General features: G+C 35.2%; 1 protein-coding gene and 1 long non-coding RNA gene across 29 annotated transcripts in view; both read left to right on the top strand.

The window, feature by feature from the left end:
- RBFOX1 (RNA binding fox-1 homolog 1) overlaps positions 1–23,543 on the top strand; it is an 881,332-nt gene that overhangs the window by 348,636 nt on the left and 509,153 nt on the right. The gene's annotated exons all lie outside the window — the stretch shown is intronic.
- LOC137864911 (uncharacterized) lies at positions 1,695–4,751 on the top strand. Its single transcript, XR_011101687.1, has 2 exons — positions 1,695–2,036; positions 2,720–4,751. It is a non-coding gene; the product is annotated as an uncharacterized lncRNA (long non-coding RNA).

Raw genomic sequence — 23,543 nt, forward strand, 5'->3', positions numbered from 1 at the left:
ATTTTGGTTAGCAGTTAGGGTGAGTATAAAATATATTGTTTTTCCTTCCTCTTCCTCATTCACATTGGAATAATAGGTACCATTTAGAGCAACATATCAATGTGGCATCCACGAACCTATATATCATTCTGAAAATTAATATGCTCAACTTACTTTCAGGCTTCTCAGAATGATCAATAGAGTTATTTTAAAAATATGTCAAATTTTGCAGCTATGAATAAGCCTGGTTAAACTACATTTAAATATCCAGATATAGTGAGAATTAGGCGTATAGGTATGATGTAGCAAGTAGAACAAGAACTGCAGTCATTTCAGGTCTGAAATATTTTGAGCAAATCTATTGAGCTCCATTTTGTAATTCACTAATTCAATATTCAAATTCTATTTTATGTTGTTCATTGAACAACCTCTATTTAAATTAACAGTACTGAAATTGTAACCTAATAGACCTATCTTTCACCCACACTTTGATTTCTCAGAAATTATTAAAAATGAAACATTTATTATGTATCGCAGCATTATTGTGCACATTCTCTGATTGGTAAGCAAAATTCTATGGCAGTAATAAAATTTGGAAGATCACACTTAAGATTTTCATCAAGTCAGCACTTCTCAAGACTTAGTATTTGCATAAATCTTTGTATGAAGCCAAGCAAACCTTTAAAATTAATTTTAAACATTATTAGTATTCTTATCATAAGTCTTAAATGGTCTATTTTTCTTGAACAGGCTATGGGAGGCTGTTGTATATAACTCATGACTGAGTGTCCACAGAGTGGCCTAAAATAGGGAATAACCTATTTGCAGTATCTTAATGGACAATATGTTTCCTATTCATTTTAATGGCACTAGAGGTGGATCATGTTACAGTGTAACATACTGCAGACCTACATATATAACATGCAGACCTACACATACTGAGTAGGTCTGCATGTCTAAGAGGAATGGCATTTTTTCCACTGCTCATATGGTGAGTTGTAAATTATACATGCTGTCTTTTGTGCTTAACGATCCCACTACAGTCCAGGAGTATGTAATATGGCAGAGAGCAGATGGTTTTGTCTTGAGTTTGTCCTGGGTATATGACAGACACTGAATCAGTGTATTTCTCTCCCATTTTTTCTGACCATTTCCATACATGCCTGAGTCATTCATCCGTGGTCATCATGATAAGCAGAATTTTTCTGGGACTGTTGCCTTCATCCAGTTTTTAATTTGTTTTGCTTTTTTTTTTGCAGCTCAGGTAGTTTTTTGTTGCACATTCACTAGTCAAAACTTCAAAACTGTATATGATTCCCTTTTTCCTCCCTCATTCCCTTGCCATCGAACGGACATTGTTACTTGTTCCCTGCAGAACACAATGGGGAGCATTCCCAGCTCAGATAAACTGTGATTCGGTAACATAGCTTAGCTCAGTTCTTCTCCCAGGGTTACAGTTATTAAAAATAGATGGTACTTTCTTTTATTTAGCTTGTTCTTCCCCATGCTAGATGCTCCTTAAACTTTCTAAAGTCGTTCTTATCAGTTATTGTATCTAATATTTAAACTAGGACACTTAAAGCTATTGCAAGACATTTCACACTTACTCCTCGCAAAGGGAATACTGTGTGGATGGCACAGTGTTTTACTTCAGAAATGGTTTTTACCTTTTGCGTGGAGCAGGGGGAAGTGTCAAAGGACTTTATTTCAGATGTTACATGCTTTTATTGGAGCAGACAATGAAAATAAATTTAGCTCTTGCACAAACGTATGGTTTCCCTTGTGTTGGTTTGTTCCCTCATCTCTAATTGTCTTCCACTCACTAAACAGATGTGTTTTGCCTTTGTGTTTAGGAGGACTGGGATTGTTGACCTCTGCTTTAATCCTGATTTACCAATCCTTTAATCAGACATCTCTTAGTGTCTTAATACAGGGACTGTTTTTCCTGGGAGGAAGGGTTTGCAGACCTCAATTTGATATTCCGCAAGATCTGATGTAGGAAACCATGGACTAAGCTTTTACTATGCCATGCATCTTATTGGAAAACAAGTTAAATGGTATGATTCCAGGTTTTTGCAGTGGGATGCAATAATGTACTGAAGATTGTTTTATGTGCAGGAGATCAAAATTGTAACAGTAAAGCAGAGACTCCAATATTAGAAAGTAGCAGAGTCTGAATGTTTCATTGATTTGATTGTTAAGGTTCAAATTACTAATATCTCCTGGCTCTGCATGAGTATTTACTAGCTTATAAAATCCATCACTTATTGTGGACTGTTTTATACTATGGCAGTAAAATGTGTTTACACCCCTGATTGAAAGAACGTGAAGGCAAATGTGGTTAGTAACTTGGTGACTTGGTGCGGAGCAATTTTCATATTGTTCAGGCAGCACCTGTGGAATAATTTATTTAGTTGTTAAATGCAGACAAAGGTACAGCTTAGAAATTTTGAATTTTGTGTCTATAATCACAGGTGTCCAGTATATGAGCTGAAAATTAAGGGCCTATTTCTATAAGATCTGTTCTTTTTCATGATCAACTCCTAGATATTTGAGGTGACAGCCTACCATTCTCAAAGATGACCTGGACTTTATGTTGCAGATTAAAGGTTACACCTTTCTCATTTGGTCATCTAACATGGTGCTCTCAAATCCTCCTTTGCACAGTAGATGTAATAAAGTGGTTTCCATATGTACTGCAAACATAATTGACTCTATTTTGAATTTTCTCTTCATACAGGAGTCCTGGAAAATAAACAAACAGAAAAACAAAACAAAACAAAACACAAACAGAAAAAAAGAATATTGGTGTAAGTGAATGAAGATAATTTGAGGTGAAAGATGAAAACAATCTTGGATTGAAGCATTTGTTGTTGAGTAGGCATGGTTTCCTTATAATTATAATAAATGGCCTTCCTTGGAAAAGATGGCATACGAGTCCTGGGAGAGGCAGAGCTCATTCGTCACACGTTAATTCCTTTGCATCTCTTTTGAGACTATCACAGGTATCTTTCTTAAAAAGAAGGGAATAGAGATGAGAGACTAACTCAAGTGTTTTAAATGCATCCTTCGCTTCCACACAGTTATTATATTCGTTGCCACCATTAACCCCATTGACTCAGTCACTGCACAATGGCTGAAACTGCACTTCTGAAACACTCCAGCATGGAAACATTGACAGACTCAATAAACAAGCTGAAGTCTAACATGCTGCTGCTGCCTATTGAACATCTCTGGGCACAAACAGCTTCCTTTTAATGTGGACAGAAAGACTAAGTGAAATTTTAATCAAACAAAAAAGGCTGTCTGAGAATATTGAAATGCCAGACCTTGTGGTATTTTGACAATATTGGATTTGTCTTCTCTGCATCCCATAACTATTTCAATTAGCTTTTGTCTATGTTTTTTGCTTAAGTTTTTGTTGTTTAAATCAGCATAGTTTGCTGGTATTTTGCACACTTCTCTTTTAAATTCACATGAATAATCTCTCCAGCTATCAAAGACATGACTTATGCTATGCTTTTAAGCACATCATGAATTTAATGCAGTATATGAATATTACTGTATTTACTATATTTGTAATCTCTTTGTTTTGTTTTTATTACTGTTTTCTCTTTAAATATATTATTTAGTTATAAGATACCATGTACTCTTATTTTAAAAGCCCTTAAAAAGCCCTGATCACAGCTGGTATCTTTTTAAGGACACTTTTCATACAGCAATTACCTTATGTAAGAAATCAGAAAGGGAAGGCAGGAAACCAGCATGGCTCAGTAAGGACCTGCAGCTGGTCCAATTGGAAAGGGAATGCTCAGGCAGTGGAAACAGGGACATGTGGCCTGGGAAAAATATACGGATGCTGCCCACGTGTGTAGGGATAGGATCAGGAAAGCTAAGGCATGTCTGGAGCCGAACTCAGCAAAGAATGCAAAGAATAAGAGATCCTGAAGGTACACTGGTCAGACAAGGAAGATGAAAGAGAGTGTACACCCCTGATACGCAAGATGGGAGAACTGGTGAGGACAGACATGGAGAAGGCTGAGGTAGTCAGTATATTTTGTAGGTAGTGAGTATATTTTGACCCTACCAGTTATGAGTGATGTGCAGAAATCTGAATCAATCCTTTTGTTGATTCTTCTGTAGGTTTGGAACAATTATTCAATTTCCTTTTTACAAAATGAAAGCTGTGGCTAAGGTATGAATTTAGAGATGCTTTTGTGCTAGGTGAATTACATTAGTGATCTGATCTTCAGAAAGTGATTTCTAGATTGCAGACTTTATTGTAAGGTGCTTGCTTTTCTTCCCTTTTTCTCCCTCTTATTTGGTGTAGCTTAAACTCTCTGATATTTGTATTGGAAAATACTTTCATGATTATGATACAAATGTTTACAAAAGACAAAGATAACATAAATCATAAATTGAAAATAAATCATAGCAAAGTTATTCAGCAAGCTTGTGCCATTGATCACAGCCAATCATGCTACTTACTTTGCATGCTCTTTTTAAAAGCAGCAGTGTAATATAAATTTTTCTGAAGCAGGGTTGAATAGACTCCATCTGACATGTATTGCTAATGCCAGAATTAAATTGATTGCTAGCATTTATGACTACTTGACTACATTTTTGTATTGAGAATTTATTATGCAAGATGAATCAATTTCTCAAAACTGTTTGTATGTTTGTTTGTTTTGCTCTCATTTAGTCGCCATAAAAATAAACTGTCTGGAGAAGATTTTCTTTTTACTATTGACAGTAAAAATATTTTTATCCTTCCTACTGTAACTTATTTCTTTGATTTTTTTTTTTTTTTTTTGTAACAGAGGAAATAACTAAATATTAATATATTAGTAAAATTTGATAGCAAGTAATTCCAAGGCCTGCTTATAAGTTGTTACATTCTGGAAAAGTACAGAGGACATACTAATAGTAATGTGGCTGCTACGGGGGCAGGAATTTACTGATATGCTGCAGAAGTCAGTTGAAAATAGGATTTTTTAGGATGTCTGATGGCTGTGTCTTTAAATTTGCATTATGCTGCCAAGTACAAGCTATGAAAACTTTTTAAAAACTAAGTACTTTCTCTTTTTTTTATTTATTTAATTAAGATTTATTTTTTTTTTCCTTAGAAAACCATTTTGGGCTGAGCAGCTTCTTTGAAACTAGACCCACAATGTTAAAATAGTAATTTAATATTTTCAAGAATATCAAGCTTCATTTGCTTTTAAAAGTTTGTAGGCTTTAGTTAGCAAAATCTATCCTTTTAAACCTTAATTAAAACTTCATTTTTTATAGAATAGTGTTATCATTTGGAAAACAATGGTGTGTTGCAATAGAGGTAGAAGAAGAGAATGTGTTTGCCTTGAACATCCAAGGGACATAATTTTGTTCAATGCATAATGGGGTTAAACTTAATTTCATGTCCTATAAGAGATGCTGCAGAGTACTATTAGTCTAAGTGAAATGAAGATAAGACTGTTTCTCAGGCAAGGGAAAAAATGTTCACAGGACATTATATCAAAAGCAGTTAATTTGAAGGACAGGCAAAAACTATAATATGGGAGCAAGAGAGGAATGTCATTAATTCGTGCTAACAATTCTAATATTTTCATCTGTTTAGAGAATGATGAGATATAGTTGAGTGAGAAATCAGTTTCAGAAGTAATCTTGTTTTAAGGGGTATTTACTTAAGTTTATAAATACATTATAAATTAATCTCTTCAGCTTCTATATAAACCAACATAGAACTAATGACATTATTTTAGAATATATTGTAAAACAAGGTAAGAATTATAGTAAGTATGGTGCCCATAATGACTGTAGGTTATACACTTCAGCCCAAAGATATACTCAGTGCAAGTGATAATTATTTTACAATTGTTTTTGAATAGAGACAGAAACTTTATAAGAAGTACTAGGATTCTGTAGATACTAGGAAAATACATCCATAGGTGAAGAACATAAGAACTTGACTTGCCCCAAAGCATTTCTGAATAGAATCTCTCTAGAAGAGGGAGATGAAATTTTCAGTTGCCAGATCCTCATATTTTCTGTATTGGTGAATCAAGTGCTCTGCTTTAGTTCTTAAACTCAGTTATTTCCTAGTGTCACTGTACAAGTCTTTTAATTTTCAGTCTAGGAGGATTTGCTGATTGCTGATAGTTCTTCGATCACTTCTTCAAACAACTGATCATAATAATTATAATGCTCTTACTTAATGAGGCAGCACTCCTCTAAGAGCTAAGCAAATATTATTTATGGCTTAAGGAATTCAGGTACAGAGAAATTTAAATCATCATGTAGAACCAAAGGGAGGGCTTCAATATTTCTGTCTAGGATTTCTCAGAAAGAAATATGAGTGCTTACATCCTGTAAGATTTGTTCAGTAGATCAGATGCTGCTAAAAAATGTGGAAATTCTTGTGCATAAATATGAGGACAGCACATAGGTCTTTGCTATCATAGATTCAGTTCTTATTTGGAAATGAACCTCTAAGACTTACAGCAAAGTATTTGTTCATATATTCTTCAGTCTGTCATCTTTTTTACATTTCAGACCAAATCTCTCTCCTTTCTCTACTCACAGAAAGAACTTATACAACTTTTTTGGATAGGGACAAATGATTTTTCGAAGTCTTCATTGCATCCAATGCTCTATTCTGCTAGTAGCTTATACTGGTTAGGAATAGGGGGGGGGAAAATGTCCCAAAATACAGCCTCTTAACTAAAATACCTATGCCAGTATGAAGCCCAGCATGAAGCCCTAATACTGATACAGTTAATGGGTATTGTCCTTTAGCAAGAAAAAGCTTATTTTGTTCAAGAAGTGGGATAAGCCACCCCAGAAAATTGTATTTGCTGATGTAACTTGGAACTCCGTGAAGACTACTGTTTGTCCAGCAAAATGGAGTTTTCTCTTTCTTTGACAGCTTTCACACCAGTATGTCTGAATTATTCTGTAGCTTTATAGGATTGCTCTTTTAAGCCATAGCTCCTATATGTGATTGCCATTTCAAATGTGGAGTGAAATTCAAGCTAACACTTAAGAGTGGATTGGAATATGGGGGTGTGGGTGAGGAAATGCTGTTGGCACAATTAATATTTAGAATACTGAATAAAAATAAAACATAAAGGTTAGGCAAGGGACTTTGGTTACTTATTATTTGCCCCCAAGATTATCTTTGAGATTTCATATGAGGGGGCCTCTGAAATGATGCTGGGATGTGTTTTGTGAAAACAGTAATAGGACATCTGATACAAGTATACTCCAGAGGCAATGCATGTCAGCCAACCACAACAATAAATAATAATAATTAAAAAAAAATGCAAGCATCTCTTCCAAAAACAAACAAGCTAATTAGTTCAGCAAACTACATAGTGAGGTCACCTTTACTTTCCTTGGTCTCTGAAAACATTACCATCCATGAAATTTTATTTGCTAGTTGTCAGTCCAGAGTCTCAGCTGGTTCTTCCATACATGATTCATAAGGGCAAAGGTCTTTAAAAATTTCCACATTATACTGAATGACTCTGTCTCTTACAATCTGCTCCTTCTTCCTCACATATTACATCATGCTTCCTTCCTTTGCACCATGCAGTTCTCCAGTATTTCTGTTCTCCGTTTCCCTTGCATATTATCCTTATTTTTTCTTTCCTTATTTTATCTGAACTTTGTGGTACATAGAGTGGAACTTGATACATTTCTTTCTTGTGAATCAGAAGCTAGCTGAATATGACTAGAATTTGTACCATGGACAGATTTTGTTCATTTCAAATAGGAGTGACTTGTGGGAAAAAGGATTTATTGAAAGGTAATGACATTTGCTGCTAGTTCAAAACTGAGCAGTGCTAAAGGGTCAGTCAGTTCAGTGAAAAGGGCAAAAAATTTAAAATGGATGGAGTAGATTCAGAACATCATGCTCAGATACCTGCTTTCCACTTGAAGTAAGGAAAATTCTAGTAACAAGACTGGGGAAGTTGAGGAGGGAAGATAGTATGTGTAATAATATATTCAAAAGTATTAAGCGAAAACAAAATGAGGATGGCAAATCTTCCAAAAATTATTATACAATGCTTTATAACAGCCAACTGAATAAAGAATTCCTTTGTTTTTATTTTTATATGATACTGAAGAAATCAGCTAGAGGGAAAGACTGCTGTTTTAAAAAGAAGCTTGTTGGTCTCTTTGAATGTGTGCACCGTTTTGTAAATATAGTGTCATGAATGAATGTCCAGAATTAGACACGGATGCTGTGTTCTAGTTATTTTTATAAACAGGAGAGAAACTTTGCAGGCATTTTCTAACATGTTGCTGCTGCTATCCTCTTTTTTTTTTCCTTCCCTTTGACTTAAAATTACAGATGCGTAAGCAATAGGAAGAAGAGTAGGGCTTGCCTAGGGACAATCTGACCATGTGTCCGTTACCCAAGACAGCTGAGTCTTCCCCTTTACCACAGAATTGCAACTTTGAAGGAAAAGATGAAGAAAATAGCAATAATGACATTTTTGTTATGCTAGAAAGAAGAGTTAAGGAGGTGTTATAACTGACGTAGCATTCAGTCTGTTCTCCTTACTTGAAATTGTTTGATTGTATTCGATATTTTTATAAATACCGTCAACAGAAAGAGCTATTTTTCAAGGATGAAGTAATTTTTTTTTGATAAGGTATATGAAATGTAGGGAAGTACATTAAGGTCACTTGGGGGATGAGGGGGAATCTAAATAATCACAAATTATTCTGAACAATGGTAGTTTAGATGCAGCTGGTAGATTACCAGCTCGTCAGTAGAGAGGATAAAATTCTTAATTAATTCTTGAGCTATGGAATGAACTTATAATATATGATTTTATCTTTCTATTTTTTATCATTGTATTTTGCAGTCTGGGGCCAGCTTCATTTTATTCACTTTAGAATGTAAAATTCAAAGGGATTTTCCTTTAATGAGAAGTAAAACATACTTATTCCGTATTTAAAGGAGTAGTAGAGATCATCCTGATCATATGGTAAATGGAACTATGTTGGCCAGACCACAAATTTTGAAATTAGCTGTTCTAACTATTGCTTTGTTTCTGTAGCAAAGATCATTTCATGACAGAATTTGTTATTCATGTAATGACATGAAAACTTCATTAACATTTTTTGGTCAATACTAATATTTACTGTTATCATACTTCGTATGCTGTTAGCATATGTTAACAATACGTTAACAATACTGTTAGCATATTTTGTATAATCAAAGAAAGAATAATTTCATATCAAGTATCACATATTTTGTATCTAAGACTACTTTCACTTAGCTTTTTTTTCCAAGTACTTGTGAAAAATTAGAACTTTGTTTTCCTGGAGCTTAAAGCGATTAGTTAATGTAATTTTTAGAGAGAAACCAGTCTTCAATGGCATTACTCTAGAACAGAAAAAAATAGTGTTCTTAAAAAACTGTCAAAAACAATGCTCCACCTTGAGGCTGATAGTAAAATCACCAATAAAAAAGAACATACTCTGTATTAATAACTTATTGTAGATGAGCCATCAGGGTGCTGTTTTCCAAAAGTACATAATTCTATTTTTTATTTTTTTTTTCAAAATAATGAAAGCTTAAGGACCCACCTCATAGTGTCATACAAAAAGAGATGTGATAGCATATAGGGCAGCAAAAATGAAAAATAGGTGCTGGAGTTACAAAAGGAAAAAAAAAGGAGTAAGAAAAAGGAAAATCAGCCGGTACCCATGTACCACCTTCGACAGCTGAGGAACTGCATCCACCTTCTGCAAGTGGGTGGGCGTACCACCTTCATTGGGACTCTCAATTCTGCCTTCATGGTGCAGTGGATGGTCCCTGAGCATATCTACTGGCTGCATTCAGTGCATCATGGCAGTGAGGCAAGCTTTTCTTTAGACAGGTAGCCATAGGAGGAAGTCACTGTGGTGACTATTATTTTAAACACACAATCATGGAAGTAATCACCCAGCATTAATTTATTTTTAGCAAGTGAGGTTTCAAACATATTTTCTATTTTATGAGACATAGCCTGAATATTGCCTGGTTTGAAGTTTTTCTACTGCTCTTGTGGACTCACAGGGCTAGAAGAGAAGAAATAGGAGTTTGTGACTGTATGTGCAGGAATAGCTTTGCGTACTGAAAAATGTCTTAGTCTTTCTCTAAATGCTTCTTGATAAAAGGAAATAGTTATTTAAAATGGAAAATCAGATTCTCAGTAGACAGCAACACAGCAAGCATTTGAAATACTGCAGATAGGATTTTTAGAATTAGTTTAAATTATGTTCCATCTGAAGACAATAATAAAATTTAAGAAAAAAAATAGAACACCTCAGCTTTTGAGTAGTTCCACCAATGAAAGGCTTTATGAATTTATATATAAACTTTTATTAAAAGTTCATTTTATTTCAAAATAGAGTCTACTTGTTTCACCAAAATATTTTTTTTCCTAATAAATCACATTCTAGAATGTGAACATGAAGTTAGTGTTACAACTAGTGAAATGGTATAGAATAATCTTGTTTTGTAGTGTCCTGTAATTTTCTAAATGAGACTGAATGTGGTTATGACCTTATTAAATCAGTATAATGATAATCTGAATAATTTACAACTGTGAGGTAATTATAAAGGTGTATTTTTGAAAAAAAAAATAAATTAAGTTTTAGATATACTCGGAATTGCTTGGAATATTTAGAATACATTCCATGGATCAGTTATTTGAGAAATCACAAAAATGATTACAATTAAAGAAGTGGTTAAAAATGTATATCATGCTTAGTTGTATTACAGAAAGCAAAGTAATTCCATTTTAATTATAAAAAAAGTTAAATTTAGGTACTAGCAGGCAAATTAGTCATCTAGGTACTCATACAGTAGAGCTAGTTTGCTTCTACATTACAAGAAGGCCTTTTTTTCTTTTTATTGCAGGTTACTGGAATATAGGGCCTAGTTTTGGTGCTAAAACAGGCACTCTGGCTGAACTTAGTGGTCTCCTTTTCCACCTTTCTTTGTTCAGATACCAGTAGCTGCAGCCATGAGGTAGTTTGGGACTTCAGAACAGAATCTTGCTTATCGGATTTCTCATCAGCAGGATTCTATCTTGAGTGCAAGAGCTGTGCAGGTTGGCACCAGCATTGCCAAAGACTTGGAGGAATTGGTCCATTCCACCTCTATGAAGCTGAAACAAGGGAAGCTGAACATCACATTATGAAAAAATTTAATTAATTGGATATGTCAAGTTGGTTTTCAGAAGGGGAATCACCCTGAGTGTAGGGTTTCCAGTAAGACCAGCATGTAACAGACAGCCATCCATTTAATTCACTTGGAACAGCTGCTAGGCATTTATCTTTACAAGCTTTGTTGGTACTGTCCACAGCATAGAACAAATTTTAAAAAAAAAAAAAAAAAAAAAAAAAAACTATTTTAAAACGGCATAGTTTCTCTTTGACTGATGAGTTGTCCCAAGACAATAAGCTGGAGAAAGTAACCATATAGTTTTATTGAAACAAAGAAACCACAGGAAAAGGAAGGAAGAGGGGAAAAAAATATACTTGCAGAAAGAGTTAAGCCATTTTTCTATTTACACGGTTTATTTCACAAGTGTCTGAGTCATTGGGCATAACCAGCACAGTTAAATTACAAAATTACTATTTGGTTCTTTTTTATTGACTACAATTCAAAGCTGCTTCAAGCCTTCCAAATTTAATCCCCCCAGCTCTTTGCCAAGAACATTACCTTTTATTTTCAGCATTAAACTGTGTAAGATACCCCTAAGGCTACATGTGAGCTCACCCTCCATGATAGGAGCTAACAGAGTGTATCAATTGTTCATGATTTCCTATTCTCCTGTAAATTGGGAGAGGCGGGAGGAGCAGTGGAACGCGAATTTAGTATTGTCAGCAGTTCTTTTGCAGGCTCTGGCTCAGGCAGTGCATATCGAGGTAATTAATTGTGGAATGTTTTCAGCTCTTCACTCTGAGTTACCGTTTAGCAACCTGTCAAAACTGAACTAATAAGCCCATTGCATGTATTTTGATATGCTTACTTTACTTTAACTGTTGGAATCCTACTTCTCTCACCCATTTTGGTTCAAATGAAGTTAAGAAACTACCATGAGACTGCTAACATGGATGAAAAATGCCTTTTCAAGAAGACATGATACAACCTTTCAGCGAAGTTTTTGCTTTTGCAAATTAATTTGGTTTAAATTCTCAGAGATTTTTGAGTGTATTTGGTACATTTATTCTCTTTGTGCTCCACCTTCTACTCCCAGTTCTTATTAGTTGATTGCATTGCAGGTGTGAAATGGTTATTTATTACTAGAATTGCAGTTGCTCAATTATACTATCTTTTATTTGTGGAAATTATCTCTGAACTTTAGAATAAATTTAAACAGGTGGCTTCTTGTATATATTTTGAAAGTCAAATATTAAATGTTTTTCTAATGGAATTAGATTTAAAAATGTCTCAGAATCTGCTTCCCATAATGTTGAAAAATCAGTGTTTAACAACAGAAATACTCAAAAGGTTTTAAAATCTTTATTTCTCTTATTCCTAAAAGAACCTTCCACCTTTAACACCCCAGCAAAAACAAACAAACAAACAAACAAACAAAAAACTGTTTTAGTCAATAAATGTAGAAGCTAAAATTGCCCACAAAACAATTATGGACTTCCACTTGTCAAATGTTTTAAAAGATAGTTTTCCTGTACATTTTATCCTCGTATTGAGTTAAAGATCAGGATGGGAATTTGGTTATGAGAAAATACATGTATTAAATATACACACAGAGTTGCATATATGTGTTTCTTATAAAAAATGTGTATAGTCTGTCTTTGCAGGTAGATAGAGTCTGTGTGAATGATGTCCATTATGTGTGCAGTAGTAAAGTTTGTTGAAAACTCCATGGTTGCTCACCAACTGTTGCAATGATAAAATCTGATCAATGTGTTTTCCAAACTGTTTATGTGCATATAGAAAGACCACTGTTATATGCGTAAGATGTCAGTCTGTGTTGCAAATGTTGTATAGGTAACATGCATATACTGACAGGAACTTGCACCAGTCTGTAATTACGCAACAGTATATTACATGTGTGTAAGCTTATATATCATCAGTACAATTAACATGGGACTTCTTGTGTGATGCATGTTTGACATTTTAGCATTTATTTTAAGTTGAGAATGTAGCTGTAATGTTGTTTTTGAGAAATTAGGACTGTTTTCTCTTCTGGAAGAAATATGTTGGACAATTCTACGATGTATATAATGGATTTCAAGGTTGTCAGTGTTGCCATATTCTAATATATATATTAAAATTTAATTTCACTCCATCTGAGAAATTCATGGTTCATCAAACGTGTATGTTGACTGACAAGCTCAGTCAGTCATGGTGGAGTAGTGACCTGCAGTATGGCTCAACTCGTGACTGTTAGGCTGCATCATGCATCACATTAACAGAACTAAAGCCCCTCATATGAGTAGTCTTCTCATATATCTTTTTATTATAAAGTATTTTCACATATCAAGAACTCAGAAGGAAAGATCTTTAAGTAGGAAAACCCTCTTTGATAGCTCCCTGGAGCCTAACAAAATAAAATATAGTAAATATTTGCCTCTTACTAAATTTATCAAATGAAATACATGCTCTAGAAACCTTTAAAAATAAAGAACCACAGATTGCAGTTTGTATACTTCGTTTTCCTGCAGCATTTATTGATTTGCATAATACAGCTGACAGATAAAAAAAATAGTATTTGCTCGTATTTCAGCTTTATACCTGCTTTAGACAAAGATAAATGACAAAGCATACATGTAGACTGGTATGGATAGGCATAGAGCTAGTACATTACCTGCCAATAAAAAGTTACTTTGATCAAATCTGAAGCAGAATGAATTTATAAAAAATCAGTTCTTTACATCTTGTCATCATTGTGGTGCTAATCTGGTGTGCAAAAACCTTAAGGATGATAAAGTACGCTCACACCACAGCATCTGAAGATATATTGGGTTTTAGACTTGTTAAACTATGTGGAAGAGAAATAGGAATAATAGAAAAGATGAGGGAAGAATACTGCAAGGCTTAGATAAACAGAATTAGATAAATGCCCAGAGGGGAAAAAATGGGAGGGGGGGGGGGGGGGGCTTAAGTATTGATAAGCCAGAAAGTGATTTTGAGAACAATGAAAGAAATGGCTTCATTCTTTTTTTAAAGAAAAAAGTCACTGTCCTCTATGCTCTGGCAATCTAAGTATATAAAACAACCATTGTAGAAGGGCATCACAATTTTGTTTGACGATATTAAAGCTTTTCTAATCTAAAGATTATACAATCCACCATTTTCCTTTAAAGTATAGTTCAATACTTAATTATTCATACTGTTATATTTGTATTTTATCTGGTTTATGAATTCTCCCTGTGGCCTAGTTAATTGCATGAGAGCAAGCCTATTAAAGGAAATAACTTTTGGCACTTTTTTTTTTTTTTTTTCTGAGAGTTTATTTGAAGAAATGAGGTTACACCAGCGATCGAATCCAGTTTAGAAAATAATCTTTATTAAAATCAGTGATGGGGAAAAAGAGAAGAATCCAATTTAACTTTCAAATCCCAGGTTGAGATTGAGATGGAAGTTAGAACAAACAATTTTTAAACTTGCAAACAAAGCATGTTTGACAGGGAAGTCTTGGAGGGAAAATAAATATGATACCCCTGGATACCTGTTTTACAGAACCCTTTTTTTGAGTTGAACCAAGCTCAGATCTTATCTTGGTGTGAAATAATTTTCTGGAATATGAATTATTTTAGCTGCACATTTAGCAAGAAGATTCTTTTGCTTCCATTTGTTTTCTGTAACATTTGGATGTGGCCAGGAGGATTTTGCAATTTCAAGTAAACTACCCTACTTTAAACACTTTCTAACCAAAGTACAGGAAGCAGCTTGTAGTTCAGAATTTAGAAATATATTTAAGCATCACTAATTCAGAAAATCATGCAGTTTTAATCCTGTATTTATATCCCCATAAAACAAATAAGACTTAAGCTTGCGTTTCAGATTTTTACTAACTGCTTAAGCACTTTACTCAGTTGGCTTCTTTACGTGGATGAAGCCCCTCAGGCCTTGAAGTGCTCATTAGCTGCCTATTGATTCTGTTAAGAGACTGCAGTCTTCCTGAGCTTATTCAAACAATGACAAAATCACACCTGACAGTTCTCTTCTCTGTGTTATTGGATGCTTGCTGCTTGTGCTATTGACAAAGCTGTTATTTGAAGAGAAATAAAGTAAATGCTAAGCTTGCATTTGTAGGCTGTGATACGGTCAAAAGTCACCTTTGTCATGGGAACAGCTTCATTCATCTCACTGGGTTGTGACTACAGATCAAAGATGTCGAAGGTTCTTCTGCTGACCTTTTTCTATTTTTTTTTCTTTTTTTTTTTCCTTTTCTTTTTTTTTTTTTTTTTTTGAATCATGCATTTTCAGTATCCTACAATTAATATTTTAAGAAAAATATGTCAATAAGCCTATTTATTCCATTCTCAGATTTTTTAATTCTTCAGCAAAGACTAGTTGTGTTCTTTTGAGTGTTTTATATGTACTATTTCTGCAGGATGAGTTTACATTACAAGATTATAGAGCACATCCATTTAATTTTACTGAGGTAAAACTCTGCCTCTGTATTTTTTCACAGAAATGCACATTCTGCTTTTGGAAAGTCTAAACACAAACAGTATAATAAGGATGACAATATATAATTTTAAATCATCTTGGAATTTACAGTCAATGAAAACTACTTTGACAGATCGAATTTGCATACCCAGTAACTTATAATAAAATGAGGACATAAGCTTTAGCAAATATATTTTCCCTCTTTCATGGTAAAAGTACTTACAAATTATGACTAAATTACTCAAGATCAGGTTCTGTTAGTATTACTGAGAAGAATAAAGTACTCGCACAAATATGTTCCATTTGCAGTAGATTATCTGATAAACCTTTGTAATTTTAAAATACAATTTTGTATTATTAATCCCTAATTTTTACATATGGGTAGAAGCAATCATTGCATGAACAGTTTTAGATGAGGAGGGCATTTTTAGATGATTATATTTAAAAAAATAGCAAAAAAGTTGTTTAAATGTATTTTTTATCTTGTTGAAGTCAGTGGGGGACAGATTAAGGTAAACCAGAAATGTGTTAAGATGTCAATAAACTGAGATATGATTCTAGATCAAATTCCTAAGTTCTTGGATCAAGATCCTTCTTGGCAGGTGGGATCTACTATAAGCAGGTGGGAGATCACATTCATTTCAAGTAGTGATACTCAGTTTAGTAAAACTGTAATATAGATTCACCATAAAGCATCAGTAAAGCATTTCTGGAAAAGTAAATGAATCGAATAATAGAAACTATTTTAGTTCTTTAACTAGAATCACATTTTGCTTAATCTCCTTGACAACTATTTTTCCAACCTGTAGAAATAATTTTATTGTAGTAATTTAATATTTTTATTGTAGTTATCCTGTATATAAATGTCAGCTTCTAGCCAAGAGGCTTTGAAAACAGACAAAAAATATTCCTAGTAATTCACATCTAGAAATTGTGTTTCAAGCTGTGAACACAACACTAACCTCTGCTTTATCAACATGAGAAAACCTCTTATCACATCAAATCAGAGCTTATCGCATGCTAACAGATGGGGAAATCCTTGCCTTACTTCTATGACAAGAATTCACTAGCGTATTATTATGTACTCAAAAAGATATCTTCAAATATTAGGGAGAAGGATTATTTTTGTTAGTGATTTCACAGGGTGAGAGTTACTTTTTTTGTGTTAGGACAGCTGCTTTCATTATGCCTTTACAGTGAACAAGTGGCTTTGTATACAGTCAGAGAGAGATCTTTTTCCCAGGAGTGTTATAGAAAAATTATCTAAAGCTTAATTCTTTCAATGGTTATTTGTTGTTTGTGTTTGTTCTTTTTTTTTTTTTTTCCTCTTCACTTAAAAAGAAAGCATTGTCTGAATAAAAAGATCAGTTCAAATGTTTATCAAAGAGCCAGAATTTGTTGGCATTTTTTCTACGTGGTATTTTTCAGAACAGTTAGGATCTGCATGGTTCTTTAAATATTGTTAGTTTTATGACTGTCCTATTATATTGCAAAATAACTGTTGATGCATAAGACAGTTAACTGTTATGTGTAAGAGTATGCATAACATAATTTTTTAGAATACAAATACTGAATTCCCCAGACTGTGGTGGGGTGGCCTAGCTGGTAGTCAGACCCAACCTAGCTGCTCTCTCACTCTCCTCCTCAACAGGACAGGGAGAAAATAAGATGAAAGAGGATCAATGTAATGACAGGGAGATCAATTACCAATTACTGTCACAGGCAACATAGACTGGGGGAAAACTAACTTAATTTATTGCCAATTAAAAATAAAGTTGGATGAAGAGGAAAAAAAAAAAAAAAAAGGTGTGTGTGGGGGGGAGGGGACAAGATTTAGAACACCATCTCCCCACACTGCTCCCCTTCTTCCTAGGTTGCACTTTACTCCTTCCTTCCTGACTTTACCTCCTCCCAACCCCCATGATGGGAAGTGGGACGTGGACTGGGAGGTCTCATCACTGAGCCGTGGAGCTCCTTCCTCCTTACGTTCCTCCCCTACCACATGCAGTACAGGCCTTCAGGCCTGTACTGTTCCTACTGTGATATCCACCTGCTGCAGAGCGGTGTCCTCCACTGTCTGCACTGTGGTTATTTGTTCCAGCATGGATCTCTACAGATTCCAGGGGGAACAAACTACTTCACTGTGGGAATCTCTGCTGTGGTGTCCTGAGCCCCTCTTGCCCTCTTCCTGCCTCGCCCTGGGATGTTCCTAGCCCTTTTCCTCCTCTGCCAGGCCCTGTTCTGCCCAGGCTGAAACCTGTGTCCCTTTCGCAGCACCAGCAGCACTGAGGGGCTCTGTGGCTTGTGTCGGGGCCTGGGCCTGGCTGGGCCCGTCTGTGTCCGGAACTGGGCAGCCCTTACCTCTCCTCACACAGGCCCTGCCGCCAGGACACAGATATACTGATACAATATACAGATTTGCCTAATAAAGGGAACATCTTTTAATTGATATCTTGTATGTACATATTTAAGCATTTATGATGATGTAAATTTATGATAATTTATAATTATCCAGCGGATTTTGCTGGGTGAACCAACAGATTTTCACAAATACCTTGTGCTAACAAAGGACAGGGCAAAATTTTTGGATGTAAAAACTGAAATATAAAGAAGAAAAAATCTATATATGTGTAAGGAATTGTATGGTTGACAGATACAGTTCATGACCTGAGATTATTGCATGTTGCCATCTTGATTGTACATGATTATTCATGCATGTTTATATACATCCATAAAACTTCTAAATTTTAATGGATATATAGCTGACACTAAATTCTTCCACTTTCTGAATGTTATCAAGCTGAGATTGAGATGAGAATGGGTCAAACTACCTGCTCACAACTTTACAACTCAGCTTATTTGCATTGTTCTTCTAGAGGGACTGTAACTGCTAGCTTGTGAAAGCTTGACAGATTCTTTAAAAGTATGCATATTTGTTAAATGCACTTTTTTGTCATTAATAATAATTCCATAATCAAACAGTTTGTATAATCAAATAATATCAATTATAGACATTTATTATTGCTGTTGTTGATGTTATTACAGCCTTTATTTAGAGTTATCTTCTGGAATTTCACTGTATTTTGGGACAATGGGAGCAAAATTGTAGTATTATGAGGAAGAATTGGCTTGTGAAAGTATTCAAGCTATATGTGGATTAGAAGTGAATAAACTTGTACTGGTTTAGTAGATGAAAGATACAAAAATTAAAAATAAAGCTTATGTAAGGATTTATATGCAATTTATGTATTTAATCAGTGAGTATAACAATGATTTTTTTCATATTCAGCATTAGGATCTTTTGAATCATTTGAGCTTAGAGACTTAAGGTAATGGGAATTATGAACATTTTTGTTCATCATTCGACTTTTTTTTTTTTTTTTCATTATAACAATCTTATTCACCAGGAAAAGTAACCTGGGCATAATTCAGATCCAGTGTTCTCCTATAGCATAGCAGCAACTAGGTAACTACAATGCAGTTGGAATTAAGGTTCATATTAAGGAATTGTTGCTACTTCCAGTTGTGACTCTCCTGTAAGTGTTTTTTGAGCAAGGGAATTCCTTTATAAACAAAACATATTTCTTCTTCTCCTTCTTCTCCTCCTTCTTGTCCTTTTTCTCCTCCTCCTCCTTTCTCCTTCCTTTTTTTAAAGATTAAATGTCTAAAAAGCTAGATGTATTTCAGTCCCATCCAAAGTACCTTCTTATCCTCCCTTTCTTTCAAATAGTACTAAATAAACTCAAATGAAGTTACAATAACTGGAGAATATTTTTCCACATGAAGCTGTATGCTTATCATCCCCCTTGGTCAGTGCTTAGAAGGCAAGTGTTAGTTTGAACCTGATGCCCAGTTTGAGATAGAACGTCTGAATTCTCTTTGAATTTTTACTATTGCACCTGTTAAATGTTTAATTTAAACTCTATCCTACATTTTGTAAAATATGCCCTTGCCTGGGTATAAGTTTAAAATCTCTGAAATGTAAGACTTCTATGGTGAAGATGAATTGTTCTTGAATCATACACAACATATTTTATATAAGTTGAAATATTGAACTTTGTCAGCTGTGACAGTCATATTTTTACCTTCACATAACAATAACAAGCCTAATAATTTAGAATTTAAAAAAGATAGAAAAAGAAATGGTGTGAATATTATTATGGGAGTATTTTTACAGCACAGTTTAATTATTTGGTTCAGTAATGTTCAATAATTATTTCAAAATAGAAAGCCCTCACAATCCTGTCCATTCAAAAACTAAATGGTTTCATTACCAGTAACTAATTTACAAGGCAATTTCAAAATCTCATGACTCCTTTTCTGTCTGAGATTTACAGTCTCTAATAAAAAGGCCTGGCTAGGAGATATGAATTAACAACTCATTAAAATGAGAGCATATATTCAGTATTTTAATTTTCTGTCCTTTGTCTTGCTACTGGCTAACAGCCCTGTCTACTCATACCTGTTAAGGGAGACAATGAGATGATAAAAACATTTTTATCATCTCATGTAGAGGTGTTGTGGAATACAAGCATGATAGGGGTTGTTTTGTTCCATAACGTTCTGGAATAGTTTATATTCCAGAACAAATTCCATGCTGACAAAACTCACCACGCAGTTTGATGTGCCTCAGGGGCTGTGGACAGTCTCTCCCATGCCTGAATGCAAGCTACTTCAACACATTTTGATCTTAGGAAGATGATTTTTTTTTGTTTGTTTGTTTGTTTTTGTTTTCCCAGAGACCGATTCTGGTCTTTGAGTTTTAATATGTTTGCCTTCTTAAAATACTTTGACTGAATACTTTTTTGAAGATGCAGGATCTACTTCTGGCTTCAGGTGTAACTATTTATGTAATTGTTTCATCCTTCAGAAGGGATCTAGAATCCAATTTCCAACTGCTTCAACAGCAGTATCTTTGTAACTTAACGAACGGAAATAGTAATGCTGGTATTTTTGCTCTGTTACAGTGGGAGTAATATGATTACTTCTGCAATTGTAGTTACAGTTTTGTTAACAAAAAGTATTACGACGTTTACTCCCGTTCTAGTCTCAAAATCTTCTACCTTCCTATTACCCTTTACTACACACACACACACACACACACACAAAAGCAGCCCTAGTTTAATCTGCTAAGATAATAATCAGTTCTTAATGATTCCAATTTGCTATTTCACATGCCCCTGGGAGAATATCTTCAAACCCTCAAACATAAGATCTTTGTTGTACTCTATGGGTTGTGCTTTCTGTGGATTGAAAACTGTCTGAACGACTAGGCCCACAGGATGGTGATGAAAGGCATGAGGTGGTCTAGGTGCAGCCCAGTAACTAACAATGCATCCTAGGGGTCAACAGTAGGGCTAATGATCTGCATGATGGGGTAGTGTATTCTCAACAAGTTTGGTGATAATACTGCTCATGTTTTTTACAAAGCTTCTTTCTTTTCAAGCTAACTCCCTTGTTTCTCTAAAATCTTTTCTTAATCCCTCGGTTGACATTTTTATGGCTGATGGTAGCCTTAACAACATGTCAAGATTGTAGATTTCCTCTTTAGTGAAATGAGTTTCTGGGCAAAGACCCTTGGACACTTTGGGCTGTCTTACGCATGTCCACTGAGAACATGTTCCTATCCTATCTGTGGATTGTTCCTGGGCAATATGCCACAAAGAGGTCACGTAGATTCCCCCCGTGTGCTCACGTAGGTGGTTTGTTTGTATCTGAACTTACAGAGATGTCTGAGGTAAAGAGCAGGAGAATTAACTCAACCCTCCATCCATTACAATTAATTTAAGGACACTTGCACAGCTCACAAATCAACTGAGGAAACACACTGCTGGAGGAATAAGGGCTTTTTGTTGTTGTTGCTGTTGTTTCTCAAATAGCTCTCTGCTCTTGACATTACCATATGCAAGTGAGAAGAGTGACAGCACAGCATTCAGTTTTCGTTGCTTTCAAAAGGGGGGATTTGTGAGCATGTTTTCCATTTTGTTCATGCCATTCAGTAAATTGTGTTATTTATGTGGACTTATCTGAAAGATCGGAAACAATAATAATAAAGAAGTGTTAGCTCTCTGTACATAGTAACAGAAGATGACTTTTAACTTGTTTGAGTGCACTAGCAAGACATCAAACTTCATTCCCTCAAACTGACCAAAAGATGAATTTCAAACCCACAATGACATTACAATGCATCAAAAATGAAAACAAGATAAGGATTCGTCATAGGTCAGAAAATAAAAGTGCTTTTAAACTATCAAGAGCACAGTATATGCTATTCTAATTTTTTTTCCACTTCAAGTTTCTGAAATATTTATTAAGGAATAATCTGTAGAATAATGAATATTGCTTTCCTATAGAAGTACAGAATGCATGCTGTATTTCTGCTATAACGTCTTATTAAATATGAATGTGGTGAATTTCTAGTATCTTTGGGGCTGGATACTTACTGCTCTATCTTTTACCAAATAGTTCAGTTAAGGTAAAAAATAATAACAATAAAAAAAAAAGTCTACTGATGGCTTCTCAAAACCAAAAAAAAAAAAAAAAAAGCTAAAAAAAAAAGCTATTTTATGCTTTGATGGCTTTGTGTTGTTAGAAAGCAACATATCCAATAGGATAGTTAAGCGTTTCAATACTTCATGTATTCTACAAATTTAGGATGTCTAATTGCCCAAATAAATTATAGATTTAATGTTTGAAAATACCTAACGTTCAAGCAGAAAGATCTCGTGGTTCTGTTTATCATCAGCTTATGTATATCTTTCCTCAATACATAAAAATACAGTTTAAGAATGGTAAAAGTAAAGATGTAGAATATGGTCAGAAAACATAAAAACAAATTTCACAGGCATTACTACATTTCTGATTTCAAAATTGTAGAAGCAGGTATTTGAAAATAAGACAAAGTGAATATTTGTTGTGTATCTGGATAGTTCTGTGTTTCTCATGTCCCCTGAATGATTTGCTTTCCCCTCCAAGAAGGTAAACTGTGAATTAAGCCAAATGTAGTAAAAATCATAGAATTCTTAAGGTTGGAAAAGACTTTCAAGATCATCTGGTCCAACCATCACCCTACTACCAGTCACCCAATAAACCATGTCCCTAAGCAGCAGGTCCAACCTTTCCTTAAACACCCCCAGGGACAGTGACTCCTACACCTCCCTGGGCAACCCATTCCAATGCCTGACTGCTCCTTCTGAAAAGAAATGTCTCCTCATTTCCAACTAAACCTCCCCTGGCACAATTTGAGGCCATTCCCTCTCATCCTACCCTGTGAGAAGAGGCTGACCCCCAGCTCCCAACACCTTCCCTTTAGGTAGCTGCAGAGAGCAATGAGGTCTCCCCTGAGCCTCCTCTTCTCCAGACCAAACATCCCCAGTTCCCTGAGCCGCTCCTCACAGGACTTGTGCTCCAGGCCCTTCACCAGCTTCGTAGCCCTTATCTGGATGTGTTCCAGGACCTTGATCTTCTTGTAGTTCACCAAAACTGAACACAGTACGGTGCGGCCTCATCAGAGCGGAGTACAGGGGGACAATCACCTCCCTGGCCCTGCTGGCTACACTATTCCTGATAAAAGCCAGGATGCCATTGGCCTTCTCAGCCACCTGGGCACACTGCCAGCTTGTGTTCAGGCAAGCATTGACCAACACACCCAGATCCCTTTCCTCTGCACAGGTTTTCAGCCACTCTGCCCCAGGCCTGCAGCAGTGCATGGAGTTGTGGCTGAAGTGCAGGAACCAGCACCTAGCCATGTTGAACCTCATCCCATTTGCCTCAGTCTCCTGGGCCTCATACCCATTGCATAGGGCTACCTGACAGGGTGAGATGAGTGAAGGCAGATGAACTGCCACCTCGAACCTGGATTTGTTTCTATCCGTGCAGCTTCTGCCTTGTGTGTGCTAGGGGATGGATA

The sequence above is a fragment of the Anas acuta genome, chromosome 15, assembly GCF_963932015.1.
Source record: "Anas acuta chromosome 15, bAnaAcu1.1, whole genome shotgun sequence".
Lineage (NCBI taxonomy): Eukaryota > Metazoa > Chordata > Aves > Anseriformes > Anatidae > Anas > Anas acuta.